At 39.9% G+C, this 23,662-nt stretch overlaps 1 long non-coding RNA gene across 1 annotated transcript; it reads left to right on the top strand.

Moving 5' to 3' along the window:
• LOC109226855 lies at positions 215-2,589 on the top strand. The gene is made up of 2 exons (XR_002068167.1): positions 215-910; positions 2,319-2,589. It is a non-coding gene; the product is annotated as an uncharacterized LOC109226855 (long non-coding RNA).

Genomic DNA, 23,662 nt, shown 5'->3' with positions numbered 1-23,662 from the left:
TGCAATTTTTAAATTAGATACTTTCAACAAATGAAGATCGAGTCTATAGTAATTTTATCTTGCTATTTTTGATTTAGTAGGAGTAGTTTTTATTTTTATTTATTTGTTATAAACAAAATACTACAAAAAAAGGAGAGCAAATCAGAATTGGCTAACTTGCAAAAGATTGCATGTTATCTCATTAACAAACTTCTCACATGACACACAAAGATAACTGCCACAAAGTAGCTGCCACATTGGATTCATTCATGAGGGAATAATCTTTCTTTAAACCTTATCTAATAAGACCTTTCTTGCTTCCCAATTCAATGGCTTAGCTATATAAACACACACAAAAACAAACGCCCAGGGGACCGCCAAATAGATCTGGACAAAAAAGAAAGGAGCCCTTTTCCTTCGTGAAATTTAACTGAAGGCAGCAATAGCTCCCTGCCGGTTCTCCTCCATTAGAAGCTCTCGTTTTCACCACCAAAACACCACCTAAACATCACCACAAACACCCTGAAAATGCAGTTGAAACACAGCTCCAAAATACCTCAAAAAATGCAGCAAAATCGCCCTTCCTCTTCAGCCACCAAACAGCTAAAAATTAGTGCTTAAACGCAGCTGAAATCCACCCAGAAACAGCCCCAAAAACACTGTCAAAACCAGTCCCCTTTTTTTCCAAAACGACCCCAAAAATAGCTGCCGAATCAGCCCCAAAGAAGCTCTAAATTCAGCTGAAAAACAGCTCGAAAACAGCCCCCTTTCCTCATAAAACAACAGTATTTTGGTCGGGTTCGAGTCTAATTTTCCAACGAGCTTTACACGGCGAGTTTCGAGGTTCCGGCGGGGTCGCCTTCAGATCCGGTTGTCATTCAATTTGTTCTGGCCAAAATTCTGATTCTAGTTTTGCCTCATTAATACAAAGGTTCATCTTCCTTTTCGATTTTGTTCTTCTCGCTAATGTTCTGGATCATTGTTATATTGATTTTATTTGTGTGATATGGATGACTTTTGTTTCTTAGTTTTCTGTGTTTGAACAGTACGCTCTTGAGTACGTTTCCTCTTAGTTCACTCCTTTAATTTTCTTAGCAAATCATATGTTTAATCTCATTAATAATCCAATTGTTTCTTATCTATTTTGAGTAGTTTCCTTAGTAAGCAATTTGTCTTGTGAAGTGATGATATGGGAACTTTAACTTACAAGAGTTTTCTTCAACGAACTAATGGGCTCTCCTGTTTATTTTGCCTTGGGTTTCAATTTAATCCTTTATCTTAGTGACTAATTTGTAAAGCTGGAAATTAAGAGTTAGAAGGAATGTTAGCTTGGTTGAAGCGTATCACCGTGATTGGGCCTTGATTGTTATTGCCTCGTAAAAAAATGGGCCAAACATAATTCCTACTAATAGGCCCAAAAGGTGGAATGATTTCAAGATAGAATGTTAGTAATTTATTTAGTCGAAGGTATCTTTAATAGTTTAGCAAAACAATTGATCTTGTTAGTAATTCATAAAATCTTTAAAGTTGTAATCGTGATTATGTACACGTTTGCATGTCATAATCATGATTTCAAAAATAAATCAAGGTACGCGTTCGCGCGACTTTGGCCCGACAATCGTAATATTAATAAAGTGTTGTTAATTGTGTACATGTACGCATGACATGATTTTTGACGCGCCAAACAAAATAGAGTACACGTACGCGTGACTCGTTCCGAGATAATTTCATAATCATGAATAATCAAGTAATTTAAAAGCGGTAAAAGGTAAAATGTACGCAGGTTCTAAAATACGTAATTAAGCAATTTAAATAAGCCAGGTATGACTAAAGCGACCGTGCTAGAACCACGATATTCAGGAGTGCTTAACACCTTCTCCCGGATTAACAGAATTCCTTACCCGGTCTTCTGGTTTCGCAGACTTTAAAACAGAGTCAATTTTTCTCGATTTGGGATTTAAAATAAACCGGTAACTTGGGACACCAGATAATATCCCAAGTGGAGACTCTGAATAAAATAAATAATTCCATTTCGATTAATGTCACTTAAATTGGAAAAACTCCCCTATCTCATCGGGTAAAAAAGGAGGTATGACACCGTTTACGTCTTGTTTCCAATTGTGTTTCTATTATTCCTTTGTGGTTTTATATTAATAATCTTTACGCTGTTAGAATTACATCGATTCTTTCCATTGGTAGCTTTATGTTAATATCTTGCACAGGTTTTGTCTATTGAGTATCTCGACTTACCTCGTCACTACTCCTCTGAGGTTAGTCTTGATACTTACTGGGTACTGCTTTGGTGTGCTAATGCTATGCTTCTTCATATTTTTGTGCAGATCCAAGTACTTCTGATCGTGTTGTTTTTGAGAGTTGCATCTGCGCGGCTGGAGACTTCAAGGTGTACCTACTTGACATTCGCAAGCCTCAGAGTCACCTTCGGATATTATCTTTACTGTTGTTTATCTTCCTTTCAAAATAATATTGTATTTAGAAATTCTAGTGTATGTCAGTAGAGCTTATGACTATGTACCACCGGTGTGGCGATTGTTTAACATTTGTTCAGTTTTAGTTAGGTTATTTCATTTATCAGTTTAAGTTTTATATAGTTACGTTGGTTATCTCTGTTAGATCTCCTAATGTGTTAGGCTTACTTAGTCATAAAGACTAGGTGCCATCACGATTTCTAAGGTGGGATTTTGGGTCATGACAAGTTCGTATCAGAGCTCTAGATTCATAGGTGCTACGAGTCTTAAGCAAGTTTAGTAGAGTCTTGCAGATCTGTACGGAGACGTCTGTACTTATCTTCAAGAGGCTACATAAATATTAAGAATTTTTTTTCTTTCATTCCTTATTTTGCGTATTGATTCATTTTTAGGCACATATCTTACATTCCCTTGCATCCACTCGTATACGATATTGCACATTCGATATCAGCTACACACCGACAATTTGTGGTGCTGTGGATAGGCTACGAGGGGGATCATGGATGCTCGATCATTGTCTCAATGTGTTGTCCATACTGATAACAGAGATTTATTAATAGATCTTTTTATTGTTCACGTGTGGGGTGCAACGTGTTTTGTTATCTGGTTCGTGAATACGAGCTTGGGAAGATTTAATCGGTTGCCTAGTCGACATGATCGTGGTAGGGTCATGAGAGAATGTTTATTTGAGGATAGTTGGTCGTATTAGAGACTATGAGTTTTGCATGGGACTTCTATTCAGAGAAAGGTACATATTGTCATTAAAGGCACTTGAGGAAGCGGGCTTTACTGTCACGAGGATGGGCATTCTCTTAGTTGATGATTTGAGGTCTCTTATGATTGGTGTTATACGAGCTATAAAGGTTGGTATTTTGGATTATCAGATGTTATGTCCTATGGCTTCGCGCCAAGTGGGGGAGTCTGCTATCGGCTATCAAATTGCTGGGTCATGTGTTATATTAGTTATGGTCTGAGGTATATATGTGGTATTGAAGGGTTCCTAGAAATTGTATATGCTAAGGTGTGAGATTTGCAGGGGATGGTGATTGGACTTGCGGTATATCTGTATCATTATAAAATCTACATTTCAGTATCAAAGAGGTTAGAGAAACAACTTCAGATTCATAAAAGGTCTCTTCTGAATATGTATCTCAGTTGTGTCATTATTGAGTGTTTGAAAGGAAATACAACGGCTTGTGTTTTCGGGCAACGTGGTTCGTGCTAGGATCTCCTGCATTGGATTTGGTTTGGGACCATTATGCACCGACAAGGGGAAGTGTCAACCTGAAGACAAGTCGAGGAGGATTCGAATAAATGGGTCAGCTCAGTGGTGTTGGGTCAACATAACACTAAAAGTAATTTGTTCTTTTTTTGTTATAATGCATCACCTGCATGTTGTAGTAGTAGTCTCGGGTTTGACGGCTTGCATGACTTAGTTAAGTTGGAGAAATTAAGTTATGATGGCTCAGTTATGTGTGGACGGGTCTCGAAGAGTCCTTGATAGTGTCGCCTACTATTTGAGTTGGATGTATGCTATCAGCATAATGGACATGTTGCGTGTTAAGATTCTTCTCTTGTGTGGAGTTACGAGTCCTTAATAGCAAAGGCGATCTTAAGTGCCTAGAAATATGCCAACATTATTTGATATCACTTGAGAAGGGTGAGCACATCAGAATGATCGACTGCTGATTGGTATTACAATAATAGCCAGGATGATCGACTGTTGATATTCAGATTGCAATGTGGCACAAATGAATTATGGAGGTATTTCTCGTGGAATGATCATGTATGAGGAATGTGTCCGCCATTGACTAGTGTAGTTGGGATCAAATATGGAGATTTCGGTATTCGAGATATTTGAAGATTAGAGGGTTCTCGGAGGCAGATTTTTCTAGGGTTATGGACGGCAACGGTATGTTAAGTGCCAAACATGCTCAAGAACTGTGCTAGGATCTCTGATGGTAGGCTATAATCTCATGTTTAGTCACTTATTGCACTCTAATTCACTACACTTTTATTGTGTTTGAGCTTTAATTGCTAGTGTTTTGTACTTATCGTGTGTTTTATGCCTTGTAGGAATAATCTCGAGTGATGTAGATGTTATGGAGCTTATTCGAGTTATTTTGAGCTTTGAACTCTGAGTAAAAGCCCAAAAGATGAAGCCAGGATCGCGTTCGGGGGTCGAGAACCAAATATGGATATCAAAAAGCGAGCAAAAAGCAACACTGTGGGAATATTGCACTGCTACAACGTGTGGGGCACCGCGTGGTGCACTGCAGCAGTGTATTTTTGGCTGCCTGTGAATTATTGAGCTCTTTGGAGTTCCCCACTAATGCCCCACATGGCGCATCGCTCAATGTGGCGCGCCTATGTAAATTTTACAGTGCCAATGTCCTATTTTGACTCGGAGAAGGTGGTTTCATCTAGGCCCGACCCTACTTGGTATAAATACATGGGAAAACATTATTTTCTGGACTTTTTGACAGACTTCTGCCCTAATGAGGCTAAGCAAGAGTTGGAGAAGAAAAAGCACAAGGATTTAATCATTCCTTCCTCACTCAAGACCCGAGTTTGGATTGAATTTATGTTTTCCTATCTTTTAATTATATTTGTGATGGATTACTCCATGTCTATGGAGTAGTTTCCTTTAGGGTTTGATGGATTTGGTGTATTAACATTTGTGCGTGGATTATAACTCTAGTTTTATGTATTGAAGCATTTTTGGATGATTTAATTGTTGCATCTATATTCACTTTTTCATGTAATCGAGAGAGGCATAACTTGTTATATCTATGCATTACATTGTTGGTTGAGTTCATTAATTTTTCTTAGTAATCGAAAGAGGCTAGTTGAATCATTGATTAAACTTAGTTAGGAGGATAATCGAGAGAGGTTCTCCTAAAGACCAATCCACTACGCATTCTTGCATATCTTCATTGAGCTTAAATTGGTTCATCTCGTGAAGTTGATACTTAACCGAGAGAGGAGTTTCTACTAACCAATTGAACTAATAATTAAGTGAATTCAACAGCCTCACTTGACAATATAAGTGAATTAATTAGAGTTAAACCCCTGACAATCATCTTGCACATATCCTATCAAAACCCCATTTTCTCCCATTGATATCTTTCTTTTTTTATTCCTTACTTCGATTGTCATTAGTCAAATAGCTTTAGAGTCTTAGTTAATTCTAGTATTAACCACGAAAAACTCAACTGTTGATCATCTTGGATAGCAACAAGTTAGAAACTACGAGAATACTGTTTAACTCCAATCTCTCTGGATACGATCTTATACTATACTATATTTTATTATCGAGCATAATTTAAATGGTGTTTTGCGCTCGTCAAATTTTGGCGCCGGTGCTGGGGATTGGCAAAAACAATTATGGAATGTACAAAAAAAAAGGTATGCAAGAATGCATAGTTTGACAGGGAAATCCTCAACCAAAGAAATTATGGCTGGAGACGGTGATGATAATGTAGATCTGGCTGTGAGATAGGCAGCCCAACAACAAGAAAAAGCCGCGCGAGATGCTGAGGAAGCAACTATTAGAGATGCACAGATAATCTATGAAGAAGAAAGGGCACAAAGAATTGCTCAAAATCAGCCCTTAGTGGCAGGCCAGTTTTAAAATATACCTCCCGGGCCTGGGAGATCACTTGGTGATTATGCTAGACCAGTCTACAACCAAGGATTATCAAGTGTGAGACCACCTCCAATTGCACCTCCAAATGCCATAAGAATCTGTCGAGTTCTTACTTTCCTATTCAAGCTAACCTAACTATATGTCTATGGAGTTAGAACTAGCAAGAACGCATTTATAATTCATTTACATCAACCAACCAAGGCAATTAGGTATATGTCTATCCTAACCACCAATCCGTTCCCCGATGCCCAGGTTCAAGAACATTCTCTACTCAATCCCATATGCAATCTAGAATTTCCACTTTCGAGTTCAACTCTAGATTCGTAGATAGTATTTAACTGGTGATCAAGCAATCAAATAGTTAGGCCCATTATTAGATAAATAAACCAATATGATAAAGTAAGAAAGCAAAATCAATATCTGGATAACAATAGTCATGAAAGAACCACAACCCTAGAACGGCGTTTAGCTCCACATAGACATGGTAGCCAAACAACAAATCATACAAAGAAACATAAAAAATACTAAGTTTGGCGGAAGAAGATGAAATACGACCTCCGCGGCTTCTCCTTTTTCTCCTTAGGCCGAATCCCCTCCAAAAAGTATGTTCGATGCCCTAAAAGAGGCATTTTTGACTTATATATTGCGTACAAAAGTCGAAGGCCAAAGTTTCCCTTTACCTTTTCCAAATGAACTTCACGGATTGATGCTGGGGTGGATGTTTCGCGTGCCCCTCAACTTGAACTACTCAGCATCGGATGCTGAGCTGGATGCTTCACGTCCCCCCTCTGTTCCCTCATCGTTGTTGTGCCCAAGTGCCGATGCTAAGGTGGATACTTTCTCCGAATTCACTGCTAAAGGTGCTCTAAATAGCATTTTCCCAAGGTTGGATGCGATATATCCACTCATCACACAACTTAATTAGTCATAAAATAAATAATTATCACATGTTGGGCATTTTCAACATCAAATAGCACCAAAAAGCAGTTAAAACATGGGTAAAGTAACATTAAAACATATAAGAATATTCCCAATATCACCACCCCACACTTAAACCTTTGTTCGTCCTTCAACAAACCATCACTATAGTAGACGAAACAAAATTAAGTTCGTATCACTCAAAGCACACCATGGTCACAGGCATGGTTGATTGCAACAATTGAACTCTAGCACTGGCATTCAACACACACTTCCCTTTAACTTATGCCATATTTCAAAAATATTATAAACAAAAGCAACATGCTCTTAGCAATCCTAGCCTCATAACCCGACTCAATGTCACAATGCACTGATGCTTGAATACCCCACATCATATAGAAGTCTAATAATGTAACCTATCCCTTGTGAAACCACGTGCCCTCACAATAAAATCAAGGAGAGTGAGTTGAATCCGCATATCATATCTCGTGATCAAATATAATTTAAGGACCTCACATATATCAAAGATTTCGCTCACTCTCACAATGAAGTCACATGCACACAGTTGGTACTATAGGCTTGCTTTCACGACCCAAATTCACTAAAGGTCGTGATGGCGCCGGACGCCACTGTCAGGAAAGCCAACCCAAATACTTAATTAAATTCTCATTTTAATACTCTTGAAAACTATGACTTTTATTCAAATTTGCCAATTTAAGAAGATAATTTCTTCAAGTCAAATTGAATAATAAGCAATTAATACAAAATACTCCATAACCATCCCAGAACACGGTGTCACAAGTGCATGAGCAATTTCTAAGAAATATCGAATAAGTACAACAGCTGTCCGGAATACAATTGGACAGAAAATAAGTAGAATCCTGAGAGAGACTATACTAGCTGTGGGTCGCCTCGAGGAAATACAGCTCACCTAGTCCCAATATCATCCATGCTGCTACGCCCAGTAGGCCGCTAGAAGTACATGTGCTTGTGCAACAAAAATGCACAGAAGTGTAGTATGAGTACCAAAACAACGTGTACTCAGTAAGTATCCCGCCTAATCTCGAAGAACTAGTGACGAGATGGCAACTTCGACACTTACTAAAGGTCCAGTAATATTACTATTAGTGCGATGACTCACGGGTTTATTAAGAACAACAGTAGATTCAAGTAAACTACTAAACAGGTAAAAGTTCCTCTTTATTAAAAGTCTCCGGATTCATAATCCATTAATTAACAAATTTTTCTCAAGTCGGGAGAGCAGATATTAGTACCAACAAATATCAAAGCAAGCAATGCAAGCATGCGCAACTCATGCCGAGGTCGTACGGCCCGATCCAACAATATTTAAACTGTGCACTGCCGAGGGTCGAGCGGCACGAACCAAAGATGCATCTATTACCCCGGTCGCGAATCATACATGCGACGCGGTCAAATATAAATAAACACAACAATCAGTCAAATCCTGAATTTATCAAGGAGCAATTATCCAAGGCAAAGCCAAATTCTCTTTTAACAATTCAAGAAAAATGGAGTTTAATCTTCTTAGGAATTCATTTACCAATTCGATAGGATTTAAGAAATTCAAGTATCAATAAGATCACAGATATTCCAAGTATAGCATGCTTTTTGGGTCCTAAACTACCCAGACTTACACATATTAGTAGCTACGCAAGGACTCTCGTCACCTCGTGCGTACGTAGCCCCCACAAATAGGAGCACATAACCAATTATTTCACCTATTGGGACAATTCCCTCTTACAAGGTTAGAAAGGAGACTCACCTCGCCCCGAAGATCCATAAACGGCCTTCCACGCCCTTCCGAAAACTCAAATTGATGCACAACGCCCCAAAACTAGCAAATAGTTATGCAAATCCATCAATATACGATAAACTACTCATATTAATCCAAATTGTAACAATTCCTAACCCCGATCAGAATGTTGACAAAAACGCCCTCGGGCCCACGCGCCCGGATTTCCAAAATTTTCAAAGAATAAGTTTACCCATAGCCTCACGAACTCAAATACAAAATTTTCTCTTAATTCCATACCCAAAACCGTAGTCAAATTCCAACAATATCAATTTCTAAGTCTTTCTACCAAAACCCCAAATTTCTACCAATTTACATGCTCAAATCCATACATAATCGATGTATTTAATTCAAGATGGATGGGATTAGCTTACCTTATCGTTGATGATGAAAAATCCCACTTGAAGCTCTTCCAAAAATCACCCAAGCCAAGAAAATATGAGAGAAATGGCCAAATCCCGATTTTTAAAACACCTCTCTGCCTCCAGCACTTTCCGCACCTGCGGTCCCTTGATCGCTTCTGCGGTTCCGCAGGTGCGAGCCAACCCAACGCTTCTGCGGTTTCCTCCACGCTCCTACTTTCCGCTTCTGCGCTTCCATTCCCGCAGATGCGGTCCCGCTTCTGCGGCCAAACGACCGCATCTGCGATCTCAGCTTCCTTTTGCCAAAATCGCATCTGCGACTATTGGGCCGCTTCTGCGGCTCCGCACCTGCGGCCCTTTTCTTGCAGGTGCGGTTACACCAGCAACCAGCAACTTCAGCCTTCTAAAAATTCCATTTTTGATCCGTTAACCACCCGGAATCCACCCGAGGCCCCCAGGTCCCAAAACACATTACGGACCTGCTCGAGGCCTCTAATCATATCAAACAACGCCAAAACCAAGAATCAACCTCCAATCCAAGCTTTATGAACTTTAGAATTTCAAACTTCTACTTTCGATGTTTAAACTTATCAAATCACTTCTGATTGACTTCAAAATTTGCGCACAAGTCATATTTGACATCACGAACCTACTCCAACTTTCGAAATCGGATTCCGACCCCGATATCAAGAAGTCCACTTCCAGTCAAACTTCTCAAAAACCTTCAAATTTCTATCTTTAGCCAACTGACTCCAAAATGACCCACCGACCTCCGAATTCACTTCCGATCGTGCTCCTAATACCAGAATCACCGTACGAAGCTACTCCCAAACTCAGATTCCCAAACGGACAGCAATAACACCGAAATGCACTTCAACCCAAACTTATGAAATTTTCTCCAAAATGCTAACTTCCACAATAGGCGCCAAAACGCTCCCGGGTCATCCAAAACCCGATCCGAGCTTACGCCCAAGTCCGAAATCATCATACGAACCTGTTGGACCTTCAGATCCCGATTTCGATGTCGTTTACTCTGAAATCTAATCTAGTCAATTCTCTCAATATAAAGCTTCGAAATGAGAATTTCCTTTCCAAGTCCACCCCGAACTTCCCGAGATTTTATTCCGACCACGCGTACAAGTCATAGTGCCTGAATTGAAGCTGCTCATGGCCTCGAACTGCTTAACGGCGCGCTAGGGCTCAAAATGACCGGTCGGGTCGTTACATCCTCTCCCACTTAAACATACGTTCGTCCTCGAACATGCTAGGAACTGTGCTGGGGTTGTCTGGAATCACTACTTAATACCTCGTGCACCTACCCGTGCTACCACAACTCAATTGGGCACATCAGCTCGATCAAATCTAAAGGTAATTCTTTCATTTAGGCAAATAAGCCTTGGAGCCCAGTTTCAACATCCAAAATCCTCTGCCAGGCCTGCTTTCGACCTACGAACACCGTATTAATCACCACACGCTGCACCAAAACATGACTGCGTATCTTAGCTGAATTCACACCTTGCCCCACTTTACTCACAAGACCACAATAACATTCTCTGATCGACTAACTCGAAGTTTCACGAATCTGATGCTCCCATTGCACCTCATGACCTACATAGGTCTTGCTCTAACTCTCGCAATACTGCCATGACGGAAGTGATGTGTAGAAAATCATAACCAATTGCCGAGTCAACAAATCATTGAGTCTATACTTCTAACAAGAACCATTACCTCATTCTGAACCAAATAATGATCTTGCTCTTTAATATACTTCATATAATCCGACTGCATTGATCCTAGATCCAATAATCTCGTCTCACCCAGTACGAACTGCTCTGGCAATAAGCCACCCCGGTCATGATCAAAAGTCCCATATGATGCCACAACGTGCCAATAGGCTACCACTCGAAAGTAATACATAAGGAAAATGAACTTTGGAAGGGACTACTCAAATCACGCAACTAATATGAACTTTCCTCAGAAAATGGAGAAACAAAACACATAGAATAGAATACAAGGGACTGTAATTACCATCACACTTTTGCGACGTGCAACCTGATCCGCACATAAAACTCACATAAGGAGATACCCATCGAGCTGAATTGCTCATCACAACAAGATACCGAATATCGGTCACAAACACGCTAAGTGCATAATACCATCTCTGAGGGGACACATAGTGCCATAAGCTACAAACTCCAGCACAACTGAGGAGCAATATACGATCTGAATCTCGAGAGCCCTCCTGCTCACATAACATCATCACTACGCGGAACCTCAACACATATGCAATTTCCCAAGCCGTATCACAACTCACACGGCCAAATGTATCATTACATGAAATATCTGACGACGATATAGCACCCTAACTACTCCTCCCTAAGGAGCGTATTACTGAAATGAACACACCTAGCCTGATATAGAGCCCCCTATTCACATTTGAATCCATCCACAAACCTCTAGCTGATCCTGATCGCACCGAACTAGACTAATAACCTTTCAAAGGTCCATAATAGCTCCCCTTCCTCTCATAACACATAAGAACAACCATCATAGCGGAGTAATCATGCATAGTCCACAACCTAATAAACCAAGTGCCCTCGAGGCATAAATTCTCAAATTAACGATACCACCACAATCTCCATACTTGGTTTCATTCTCCAATCAACTACATGCCACACTTGTACAATCTTCCAGTGGAACACGCCCCCACGACCTTTCGTAACAGATAACAAGTCTGTACATCCAAACCACCGGCCGCTCTAACGCTGAAAAGCGATCAAGAATCCTTAACCAGGATGCAAAGCCTTTTTCACAAAACACCGATCTCTGGTGACGCTGAAGACAATACCAGCTTACTTTAAACATCAAAACTACTTTCCTGCTCATCCGAGCTGGTGACATTCTTGTCAACACCAAACTGTAACCTTGATCCTCACTTCAAATTCCATACCGCTCACTGCACCCAACATGCCAATATACGATAGAACACGATTTTCATTATAACTCCAGAACCACTAATAGATTAACACTTCATCACATAAAAACTTTTCACTTAGCTTGGTTCAGGAGAACCATTGCGACACACAGATGAATCATCATAAGCGTAGAGCACGCCAAATCTCTTAGTAGTGGTCTTAAGCCACCATAGCCCTTCCGGGACCCGCCTACACATGACAGGCCTTAATAGTAGAATACTTTTGAATAACATCAATTACGGCGGCCGACAGGCCTCATATGTACCGCCACAAATCACTTGCATAACTTGACGCGCTGAAGGGACCGATCACTGCCACCAATATGCCAATTCAACTATGGCTAATCAATCTATCTTCTTCCAATTTATCCTTGATTTCCTTAGAAATAATAACTCCATTCAACACATAGCATACTCCATCCGCACTCATCTCGAGTGACCTTGACTCATGAGACCATGTTGTCTCAATTACCACGAACCACTTCATACCTCCCAATTGCTACCCTGCAGGTCAAAACATCATAGAACCTTCTGTGACCCTTCTCATAAGATGCTACAAGGCTTGATTCTTAACTGTATCTATAGGCTCGAAGCCATTAGGCACCACATTTTACCCCTTTGAATCCACTAGGACAGTTGTTGAGATCCACCCGCTCTGACTTGGCCTCGAATGTAATCAACGCCATAATCTTCTAGCACAAGAATACCCTCTCGGCGAAGCACCCGGCAGATTCACTTCCCTCGAAACCCACATCTACACGAGGCATAAATCCTGATTCCTTACCCAAGTCTGAACATGGGCCAATAAGGCCAACCATAGCACACCTTTAACAATTCTTTTGCTCAATTTACCACTTATATTCCTTTCTTGTAGCTGAAATAACCCATCAATATGCTAATAATCAGAAACCTTGCAAGTAGTTAACCAGGCATTCCTTAATCATAGGTGGTGGGACTCTCCCACTTAGCTTGAGGCCATTATTACACAACTCTGGACTTCACCAGAATCCTTGATTTCTCATTGACATAACCTTGCGCAATCGACCGCCAAAATTCTCGGAATCTTCCTATAAAACCCCTTTTATACTCTGAATCATCAACCACATTCGCACGACCAATCTCCTTGCTGTATAACCGATAGAATTTTCCGCAGAAGCTTCTCCAACCATGCAACTGCCGATCCACTCACTGGAGATAACCCACCTGTGGGATCTACATACCGACGTCTTCCAACACAGCTACACGGGGTGCAAACACCACGACATTAATGACCCGTCCTGAGTCCAAGCTCACCCTCTAGCTGCATGAGTCCATTCACCCCTCGTGGACATCAATTAAGTGCGGGGTAACATCCTTCCCATCCAAAGTTAGGTTGTATCCTTCTCCATTTCTAGTAGCTCCCTTTCCGTTATATCAAATCTCATGCCGCATAATAGCCCATACTTCAAATTAATCCGTAGGCCCAAATCACCAATTACTAAAATTCCCAAATCACTCCAAACTCTCCCACTTTGGCAAAACTCATCCCTTTAGTCGACTACTCGACCTTTGCTTCTTATACCTGGCCTTCTAGAAATTCTAACTACCGCCTGACACTCCCCACATGTCCTTTCTCATCCTTTGTGCTCAGTCGTTGCCCTAAATGGAATCTATCTCTGTGGCACTTGGGCCCACAATTGCTGCTAACTTTAAACATTTTCGAAGATCATCTTCCTCGAACCGTCGACATTAGAAACACTGATTCAATCCTGAACTACCGCACCCCGCGGTATCTGACAGCCGCATGTTCAATACTATTTCACCATATCTTACCCCAAAGGCGAATTGTAGAAGATCATAACACCGGCGGACTTAGTACGTTCAATTAGGACCACGACACCTCATCATAGAAGAAAACTCCACCATACTCACAAATACCAAGTCTCGTTACTCCACCAGCCCACATCTGACCATTCTTAGTCTGTTTGCCTTTCCCCTGCCAAGAATAAAATACCGAATCTCTGGATCATGCACTGAGTGAACCTCCCTTCAAGTCATTCACTGCCCCGACACATAGGCAAACATCCTGCCATCATATCAATACTGCGGAACAATCGTTCATAGCATCATGGCAACTTGTGCCTAGCCTCAGAGCTCTCGGAAGTACCGCTACTGAGTCGTAACGACAGAATATCCTTTCACAAGGTGGCGATAATAGCCCAAACAACTGTGCAGGGAGAAACATCCCGCACCACATTGGTAGTACCATTACAATTCTTCAATTCTCGATTTATAACCAGCGGTTCGCGTTGCGTAAGATTGAGTAGGAAGGAAGCAAGGGCATAAGCCTCAAGGAATCAAATCGCACGATGAAGAATCAAGAAGGGAAGTACTCCTAACAGTCCTGCAGCCTCCCGAAGATAAGTACAGATGTCTCCATACCGATCCGCGAGACTTTACTAGACTTGCTCATGACTCGTGTGACCCTAGGAACCTAGTGCTCTGATACCATGTTGTCACGACCCAAATTCACTAAAGGTCTTGATGGCGCCGGACGCCACTATCAAGCAAGCCAACCCAAATACTTAATTAAATTCTCATATTAATACTCTTGAAAACTATGACTTTTCTTCAAACTTGCCAATTTAAGAAGATAATTGCTTCAAGTCAAATTAAATAATAAGCAATTAATATAAAATACTCCATAACCATCCCAGAACCTGGTGTCGCAAGTGCATGAGAATTTTCTAAGAAATATCGAATAAGTACAACAGCTGTCCGAAATACAATTGGACAGAAAATAAGTAGAATCTTGAGAGAGACTATACTAGCTGCGGGTCGCCTCGAGGAAATACAGCTCACCTAGTCCCAGTATCATCCATGCTGCTACGCCCAGTAGGCCGCTAGAAGTACATGTGCCTGTGCAACAAAAATGCACAGAAGTGTAGTATGAGTACAAAAACAACGTGTACTCAGTAAGTATCCCGCCTAATCTCGAAGAAGTAGAGACGAGATGGCAACTTCGACACTTACTAAAGGTCCAGTAATATTATTATTAGTGCGATGACTCACGGGTTTATTAAGAACAACAGTAGATTCAAGTAAATTACTAAACAGGTAAAAGTTCCTCTTTATTAAAAGTCTCCGTATTCATAATCCATTAATTAACAAATTTTTCCCAAGTTGGGAAAGCAGATATTAGTACCAACAAATATCAAAGCAAGCAATGCAAGCATGCGCAACATATGCCGAGGTCGTACGGCCCGATCCAACAATATTTAAACTGTGCACTGCCGAGGGTCGAGCGGCACGAACCATAGATGCATCTATTACCCTGCTCGCGAATCATACATGCGACGCGGTCAAATATTAATAAACACGACAATCAGTCAAATCCCGAATTTATTAGGGAGCAATTATCCAAGGCAAAGCCAAATTCTCTTTTAACAATTCAAAAAAAATGGAGTTTAATCTTCTTAGGAATTCATTTACCAATTCGATAGGATTTAAGAAATTCAAGTGTCAATAAGATTACAGATATTCCAAGTATAGCATGCTTTTTGGGTCCTAAACTACTCGGACTTACACATATTAGTAGCTACGCACGGAGTCTCGTCACCTCGTGCGTACGTAGCCCCCACAAATAGGAGAACATAACAAATTATTTCACCTATGGGGACAATTCCCTCTTACAAGGTTAGAAAGGAGACTCACCTCGCTCCGAAGATCCATAACCGGCCTTCCACACCCTTCCGAAAACTCAAATTGATGCACAACGATCCAAAACTAAAAAATAGTTATGCAAATCCATCAATATACGATAAACTACTCATATTAATCCAATTTATAACAATTCCTAACCCCGATCGGAAAGTTGACAAAAACGCCCTCGAGCCCACGTGCCCGGATTTCCAAAATTTTTGAAGAATAAGTTTACCCATAGCCTCACAAACTCAAATACAAAATTTTCTCTTAATTCCATACCCAAAATCGTGGTCAAATTCCAAGAATATCAATTTCTAGGTCTTTCTACCAAAACCCCAAATTTCTACCAATTTACATGCTAAAATCCATACATAATCGATGTATTTAACTCAAGATGGATGGGATTCGCTTACCTTATCATTGATGATGAAAAATCCCACTTGAAGCTCTCCCAAAAATCGCCCAAGCCAAGAAAATATGAGAGAAATGGCCAAATCCCAATTTTTAAAACACCTCTCTGCCTCCAGCACTTTCCGCACCTGCGGTCCATTGACCACTTCTGCGGTTCCACAGGTGCGAGCCAGCCCACCGCTTCTGCGGTTTCCTCCAGGCTCCCACTTTCCGCTTCTGCGGCCAAACGACCGCATCTGCGGTCCCAGCTTCCTTTTGCCAAAACCACATCTGCGACTATTGTGCTGCTTCTGCGGCTCCGCACCTGCGGCCATTTTCTCGCAGGTGCGGTTACACCAGCAACCAGCAACTTCAGCCTTCCAAAAATTCCATTTTCGATCCGTTAACCACCCGGAATCCACCCGAGGTCCCAGGACCCCAACCAATCATACCAGCCAGTCCCAAAACACATTACGGACCTGCTCGAGGCCTCAAATCATATCAAACAACGCCAAAGCCAAGAATCGACCTCCAATCTAAGCTTTATGTATTTTAGAATTTCAAACTTCTACTTTCGATGTTTAAACCTATCAAATCACGTCCGATTGACTTCAAATTTTGCGCACAAGTCATATTTGACATCACGAATCTACTCCAACTTTCGGAATCGGATTCCGACCCCGATATCAAAAAGTCAACTTCCGGTCAAACTTCTTAAAAATTCTTCAAATTTCTATCTTTAGCCAACTAACTCCAAAATGACCCACGGACCTCCGAATTCACTTCCGATCGCGCTCCCAATACTAGAATCACCGTACGGAGCTACTCCTAAACTCGAATTCCCACACGAACATCAATAACACCGAATGCACTTCAACCCAAACTTATGAAATTTCCTCCAAAATGCTAACTTCCACAATAGGCGCCAAAACGCTCCCGGGTCATCCAAAACTCGATCCGGGCTTACGCCCAAGTCCGAAGTCATCACACGAACTTGCTGGAATCTTTGGATACCGATTCCGATGTCGTTTACTCTGAAATCTAATCTAGTCAACTCTCTCGACTTAAAGCTTCCGAAATGAGAATTTCCTTTCCAAGTCCACCCCGAACTTCCCAAAATTTAATTCCGACCATGCGTACAAGTCATAGTGCTTGAATTGAAGCTTCTCATGGCCTCGAACTGCTGAACGGCGCGCTAGGGCTCAAAACGACCGGTCGGGTCGTTACACTCGCCCATAATGTAAACCTATACTAATGTAGGCTCGCTCGATCTAAAATCAATTAGGACTTTTTCATGGTTATAATATGGGCTAAGGGACTGTTAGGATATATTTTAGGAATAGTAACTAACCCTCCTAAGCACTTTAACACATCACATGATAAACTTTAAGCGCATTTTCTTCAACACCACTTCAGTTTAACAAACAAGATCACACCCCAAAAATATTCCCTCTTTCTTTACGCACTACTTTAATTTATGCTCCACTAGCAAGAACAAGACAACAATTTATTTGTCTACATACATTTTTTTTCTTTTATTTTTCAACTATTCTTTTTCCTTTTTCAATTTTCACAAGCGCCGTTATATGTTACAAAATAAGTACACCTTTCTTTCTTTCATTGGTTCCACTCGAGAGCCACCCAAATTCTCGTCATACTTCTTCTGGCATTCATTTTACAATTAATGTGCTTTGAGAGGTATAAGGATCAAAGAGTATCAATTAAGAAAATAAAGAGGTATAAGCACGTAATGTGGGTGCCAAATGAAAGTATATAGGCCTAAAAGGGTTAACTAGGGATAGATTTTATTTGTGATAAGCATTTAAGCTTAAAAAGATCAAAGAAAGCCTAAATTTCGAACCGAGCATTACCTCAAATTTCGCTTCAACTCACATGCGAGGTAAGTTCTAGACTCAAGTACAATGACATGGACTATACAAAAAACCTTACCACACATAGCACATGACTCACTAAGGACGGTCACATTCCGACTCTCAAACAATGCAAGTACTCGTAGAGCCGCAAGATATTAAGCATTTAACACAAAGTGAACAATAATCAAGTAAATGAGACGTATGCGTCACAAGACATGCTATCCAATTTAACAAGGCCTCATAGACAATTTCATGACACAGGGAAGATACTACACATATCAAAGCCTAATTAAATATGCTACTACCAAACAAGTCAAAAGGCGCCTAGGAATCTCATCTTTCTTCCTCAATTTATTCCCTAAATACTAATCTACTCTAAAAATAAAAAAACTACTACCCGGTTCAAGCTACATCCCATGGAAAAGAACCGAGATACAAAGAAAAACCTCAGGGGATTATTACTACCTAAAGAAAGCTAAACGACTTGTTTTTGGATTTTTTTATTTTTTATTTTTTATTTTTTTGTATTTTGGCTAGACTTTAATCCCTTAAGAAAAGTGTATAGGAGATCTCGGGAAAAGTATAATTTTTTTAAAAATTTTTTAGTTTTCAAATTTTTTTTTATTTCTAAATTAAGCTACTAAAACTACTACTACTATACTACATTATTAATTCTACTAATTATGCAAATAAAAATAAGAAGTTAGCTAACAATAAAAAGATAAAAAATTATTAATAAACTAATATAATACTATACAAACCACAGAGAATCTTTCACCCCCCACTTAAAAGAGTGCAGTGTCCCTAATGCACAAATAAAGCAAAAATAACAAGGGTGAATAAGAAACTCCCTGAAAGACCAAAGGCTGAAGCAATAGCAGCTCACGGGGTAACCAGACTTCTCCCAAGGATGGTCCTCTATGCGGGTACCTCACACTAGTTCCAACCATCTGGCTCGTTTTTGCACACTTCAAATGGCTTTTCTTCCTATGCTCACAATCCTACAAAATAAAAATTAATACTACAAAAATATTAGAAAAATAAAATAAACAAAAACAAACTAAAATAAAAGAAAGCAGTAAAGCCGGATTGGTTCCCAACAAGCACCTAATTTAATATCGCGGCACGACATGAACTACTTTTTCCTCCACCTTGAACTTATAAATTGTACCCCTAACATGGCATCCGGATTGAGGCTATGCTCCTTTGGCGGGGCTACAAAGATGACCAAGCCAAGTAATAAATTTTTCACTCTTCACTTCTCAGCCTTTCGATGAGGAATGTAATTTTGGCTTTTTGGCACAACAAATTCATGAATATAGGCAATCTCATCCTCACCCTTTGACTCCCTCATAGGCTCAGATGGCTCAATTACTATCTTACTATCTAAACACAATGTGGAAAAATAATTGGAATGATGTCTAATGCGCCCTAACTAATGAATTGTACTACTATTAACATTCTCATATACACACACACTCAAGTATCCCAAAGTAATGTTATCTATTCTCTCGTATGACTCTAGAGCGCTCTTCACGACATTGGCATCCTCAAGAAAAACATGGTCTAATGTTTGGTATTCTCGTTTTAGTTCCTCAATTTGGTCTATAGGATTTTTTTTGCTTCGTACAACTCATCATCAAATTGTTGGGCATTACACGCATCAACCTTTGCACCTAAATCTGCATCGACGTTATGCACAACCAGGCCAAACCTGTCAATTTCATGTGCTAGATAAACTCTCTCCTTAGAACAATCATTTACCAATGTGTTAGAAGACAACGTTTTTCCGCATATTCCCCTAATCGAGAATATTCATACCAATACCAACACTTACTCCCATATTCAAACTAAGATCTCCAAGATGTCAGGACTTGACAAGCCCAAAAATATGGGCCATAAAAGTCTTTCGTCAAGTAAGAGTCTTCTTCAATAACCTTACCTCCATATATTTCATGCCCATAGCTCATACTGATAGAACTAGAAACACACTACGAGAAATATCAAATAGTTATAAACATAAAATATTTACAAAATGAGAAGAAGAAAAAAAATTGTAAAGATAAAAGTGAAAGTCTAATCTAGAAAAATAGTTATTTCCAAGTCCCCAACAATGGCGACAAATACTCGCTGTGGTCAAACACACACGCAAGTATACGCGGTCGTCAAGTAATAAAGTGATAAGATAGAGTGTCGAACCCACGAGGACTTGTTATCAACTAGTAACTAGATCACACTATCCTAATTATCTAAACAATGATAAAACCCAAAGTAGTGATGTTAAAGTAATTAACTAAACAAAAAATAAATAATGAACTCTGAACAAAGGAAGAATAGATTTTTGTATTATCAATGTAATGAAAATGATCTAGGGTTATGGGCTATCTAACATTCCTATTGTATTATTCAATTGAATTGACTAACTAAATCATCTAGCTTATTAGTTGACAGGGTTAATATTGGTCATAAGAATCTATCGAGTTCTTACTCGCCTATTCAAGCTAACCTAATGCCTATATGTCTATGGAGTTAGAACTAGCAAGAACGTATTATAGGCCATGTACAACAACTAAGCAAGGCTATTAGGTATATGTCTATCCTAACCACCAATCTGTTCCCCAATGCCAAGGTTCAAGAACTTTCTCTACTCAATCCTATGTGCAATCTAGAATTTCACTTTCGAGTTCAACTCTAGATTCGTAGAAAGTATTTAATTGTTTATCAAGCAATTAAATAATTAGGCGCAGGATTAAATAACTAAACCAATATGATAAATTAAGAAAGCAAAACCAATATCTGAGTAACAATAGTCATGAAAGAACGACAATGTAACATCTCGTGTTTCTCGTATGTTAAAGTTTGGTCTTCAGTTAATTGACATAGCCTCGAGGATGAGATTATCTTGAGGTTAGAATATTTATGCTATTTATAACAAGCGATAATTAAGTGCCATGAAGGATAAAGGGCACACGAATTAAAGAAAATGAGTTTCGTTGAAGGTTGTCGATTTGGGATAAAATATGGTCCGAGCTATAATACCCGATATTTATGGACTAGTACCATAAAAAGTACCATATGAACGTGATAGTATGATGTATAAAGTATATTAAAATGTGTAGAATTTTAAGTAATTTGAGACAATTCTTAATTATGCGGGTAATTAGTTAATTATCGGGTAACGGGACATTACCTAATTACCTAATAAGTAGGTAAAGATTAATATTCCCCCCACACGTGGAAGCAAGGAGCCAACCAAACAAATGACTAAGGGTCATTTGAGATTAGGTGGCAACCTAATGTGTGGATTTCAAGACATTCATTTAGGATTTTAGAGTAACATTTCATTCTCAACAGTTAGGTTCCTAAATTCCCTACACAACTATAATCAAATGTGTAGCCTTGGGCAGAGTTAGTAACGTTCTAGCATTGTCAATACAATTAAGATGAGAGCTTTTCACATTAGCAAGTGAGTGCTTACAAATTCCTACAAAATAACACTACAATTAGAAGTGGGGAACGTTGGCCATTATCGATAAGTTTCCAACTTTTCATTTTCAAATGCTTAAGTCAGATTCTAAATCTTACATTAAGCAATGTGATTCCTACATGTTTCAACAATTCCAGCGATAATTATTTACACTTTAGAAACGTATAATTTTGCGATTCTAACGGAGTACGGTGCAACCTTGTAACGACCCGGCCGGTCGTTTTAAGAATTAACGCCCCGATCCCCTATTAACTGTATTCCCCGTATTTGTTTCTGCTATTGTGAGTTGCCGGGAGGATTTATTTGGAGTTTCGGAGAGTTTTGGGACACTTAGTCCCTAAATGAGAGCTTAAGTTTTAGAATTTTGACCGTAATCAGAATAGTGTGAAGACGGCCTCAGAATGGAATTTCGTTGGTTCCGTTAGCTCCGTTGGGTGATTTCGGGTTTAGGAGCATGTTCAGATTGTGTTTTGGAGGTTCGTAGCTCATTTAGGCTTGAAATGTCGAAAGTTGAATTTTTGAAGTTTCCGGTTCGATAGTGAGATTTTGATATCGGGGTCGGAATGGAATTCCTAGAGTTGGAGGAGCTCCATAGTGTTGAATGTGACGTGTGTGCAAAATTTCAGGTCATTCGGACGAGGTTTGATAGACTTTTTGATCGAAAGCGTAATTTGAGAGTTTTAAAGTTTTAGGCTTGAATCCGATATTAATTGGTTGATTCGATGTTGTTTGAGGTATTTTGAAGATTTGTATAAGTTTGGATAGTGGTATATAACTTGTTCGTGCTTTTGGTTGAGTTCCCGGGGGCCTCGGGGTGGTTTCGGATGGTTAACGGTAAGTTTGAAGTTGGGAATTTGCAGCTGAAGCTGCTGAGTTGCTGTCATAACCGCACCTGCGGTTTGGGGACCGCAGGTGCGAGCCCGCAAAAGCGAAAGGGAAGCCGCAGATGCGGCCAAGAGGAAGGAATGCTGGAGCCGCAGATGCGGAAATGTGGGCGCATCTGGGAAGGCGCAGGTGCGAGAAATTCATAGCAGGTGCGGTGGCTGGCGGATAAGTGAAGAATCGCAGATGCGCACTTGGGACCGCAGGTGCGGTAATTGGACCGCATATGCGGTTTTGCTGGGTCAGAATATATATATTTCGCCTTATGCGAATTTGAGTTATTTTTCATCTCTTTTCAAACGGGAAGAAGCTTTCGGGAGCATTTTCAAGGGGGATTTTCAGAGGGATTCATTGAGGTAAGGTCCTTGGTTCCTAAACTCGTTATTATGGTGATTTTTATCATTCTAAGCATGAAATTTTGAAGGAAAATCAGTGGTAAATTAGGGGTTGGGGCTTGATTAATTGGAGAGCTTTGAGTGGTGATTTGAGGGACAAATTGAGGTCCGATTTTGGACTTTTGGTATGACTAAGCTCGTGAGATTGTGAGGTTTCCGAATTTGTAAACTTTACCCAATTCCGAGACGTGGGCCCGGGGGGCGTTTTGGTCATTTTTCCTAATTTCGCGTATTAGCTTAGAATTAATTAGTGGAATCAGTTACTTGAAGTTTTATTTATATTATGCAATTGATTTGAATAGATTTGGGCCATTTGGAGTCGAGTACTCGTGGCAAGAGCGTGGTTTCGGGTTGATTTTGAGCCGGTTCGAGGTAAGTGGCTTGCCTAACCTTGTGTGGGTGAACTCCCCTTAGGATTTGGTATTGTTGATATTTGAAATGCCTTGTAAGTGAGGTGACGAGTGCGTACTTGTGCTAATTGTTGAAAAATCCGGTTTTCATTAAGTAACTAAAATTGTGTTTCCTTTCCTGTTTATACTACTTGCAATTTAAGCTTGCTGTTAGCTTAGAGAAGCATGTCTAACTGACTTAATTGCTTATTTGCTCAACTGCCTTATTTGGATTATGTGCAGCATGCTACATTAGAAATACCTGTTTAACCTTGGTATGAAATTTGAATTGAATTAAGTATTTCTTCGTGTTGCTACTGTGTATTTACTTTGGGACTACGGGACGTTATCTCGGGAGATTCCCTCCTGTATGTTTACTT

Source organism: Nicotiana attenuata, chromosome 6 (assembly GCF_001879085.1).
Source record: "Nicotiana attenuata strain UT chromosome 6, NIATTr2, whole genome shotgun sequence".
NCBI classification, from domain to species: Eukaryota; Viridiplantae; Streptophyta; class Magnoliopsida; order Solanales; family Solanaceae; genus Nicotiana; species Nicotiana attenuata.
Note: the sequence above shows the minus strand (reverse complement) of the source record. Positions and strands in the feature narration are given on the sequence as shown.